Source organism: Sinohyriopsis cumingii, unplaced genomic scaffold (genome assembly GCF_028554795.1).
Source record: "Sinohyriopsis cumingii isolate HCF-2022 unplaced genomic scaffold, ASM2855479v2 utg000972l, whole genome shotgun sequence".
NCBI classification, from domain to species: Eukaryota; Metazoa; Mollusca; class Bivalvia; order Unionida; family Unionidae; genus Sinohyriopsis; species Sinohyriopsis cumingii.
This window is the reverse complement of record NW_028315949.1, coordinates 100,778-103,008: the sequence shown is the minus strand read 5'-3', so window position 1 is coordinate 103,008 and position 2,231 is coordinate 100,778.

The window sequence follows — 2,231 nt, the reverse complement described above, 5'->3', positions numbered from 1 at the left end:
ACCGCATTGCCTTGTAAAAGGTTCATGTCTCTTTCTCTTTTGTCATCTGACCCATTTGTTGGGATGAAGGTGAACCCAACAGACGAGAGGGTCAGGTATAATGGATTCTTCTCAGATCCCATCTGCAGCCTCCAAAAAGTGGTAGTTCATCATCCTGTCTTCACTCTCTTAGTGAAGAAGGAATATTTCACTTCATCTCTCTCCTTAAAGAAGGCGAGTTCATGCTCAGGGCTTCCACATCACATCTCTGTTCAAGGGAAAAGAAGGAGACAGCCGACTCAAAACATGGTGGAGGGAGGGTTTCAGCCCAATTCTTCATCACCGAACAATTTTTCAAGCCCATTCCCATTAGGGACTTAAATATAGCATAGATGAGGCGAGTGTTGACTGAACTGATACAATCCTTTAGACTGGTTTAAACTCAAAACCTGGTAGAAAGATCCATGCCTAACAACTGGCATATATCAAATGGTGGTTGGTACCTGGCAGTCTATGTTCTGAGTGACACATGGTGCTTCGTGATTGGTAACCCGATATTCACAACAATACTCAAAACAATATCAGCACCATATTCTTCAGGGGCACATAGTGATATTCGGTACCTTGTGACCTACATGTGGACTATGTCTGGAGGTTGCTGCCGAATGCTCAGTGATACAAAGTTGGTACATTCCCTTGTGACAATGCCTGGTGTCCAGTAGTCCAAACTTCAATGTATGTTGCCCAGTGACCGGTAACAAGTGACTGGTGATAGACCATCTGTAACTGTAACTAGACACTTATCATAGTAACTGGCCTCTGGTGCATATCTTTGTCATCATCTGACACACTACGTACTGAATGATGTTTAGTGCCCTGTGACCAGGCAATGGCTGTCTGAAGATATATGCCTTCTTAGAGAACCTCTTTTTGGAGAACTCAACTCTGCTGAACAAGAGCTTGATTAATTCAACGTCTAATAGTACAAGACATGGATTATGCTTAACTTGCTTTGGAAATGCAGGACTCACAATCCAGAGCTGGTAAAATCTAGATGCAGGAAAGTACTGAAAATCCCTCCCTCAGAGATTACAACTTAGGTAGGAGGGTGACTTCCTAACTCCTGATAACACTCTCATTCAACCTACCTATTTCTGTACAGGAGAAACTGCCACTGATAGACAACTTCTGCACAGCATAAAAAAACTCAAGTCACTGCTCTCATTGAATCAATTGACTTTTATACAATGGGAAATGCTGTCACTGAAGTTGGCATCTTCCAAACACTGGCACATGCTGTAGCCACAAACACAGACTACTTCCATATATCTGGAGTGTCATAGCCCCCTCCTGGGAATTGAGACTATCCTCCTAAGAAAAGGGAGAAGCATGGCCCTTCTTCTTGGCCCATTAGGCCTGGTGACCAAGTCCCAAATCTTGTTGGGCCACAAATAACAAATGGGGCAACCATTCATACATTCACATTTTGTACATACAAGACTGGTGGTGTGTCTGAAGCTGCTTTTTATGTCTGAAATTACTGTGCCATGTGAATGACTTTTCTTGTTACTAAAAATAGATGAATATTCAAGAACCTCATAGGTATGTTTCTCATAGTGCGTTGTGTTAAACTTAGCAACTAAATATTTCTAAAGCATCTAAAATCAATATTTGTGAGAATCAATACTTCTTGGACACATCTTCTTGCTGAAATGGCATAAACCTAAGCAGTGAATACATTTACAGAAATTTCCGTTTAAATATTTTAAGCTTGCTCTAAGCTTTCTCCATTTTGATGAAACCATGATAATAACTGACTGAACTGGTTCAATTTATGTCATCTATTCATGTATATTATAAAAAATCTTTCCTGTGAAATATTCCATCTTTTAAATGTCTTTAAGTCGTAAATGCAGGCTACTGAGCACATATTTACAGATGAATGAACTGCATAGTAGCTTTAATCCTGGGGTTAAACTAATAACTTACTTCATATTGTTTCATAACCCATGTAAGGGATAGTTATGGAAGTGGAAACTTAATTTTGACCTGCTGAGTAACTTAATCTGGTTTGCCATTAAAAGCATCATAAATGCCATTATGCATATTAATTGGGTTGCATCAAAAGGCATCTTTGCAGAGTCATGGGTTGTGCAAAAAGATTGTAAAGAAGCTTTCAGAATAAAAAATAAACATCACATTTATCATATTCTTTATTCATTATTTTAATAATGGATGCAAACTAGTTTCAG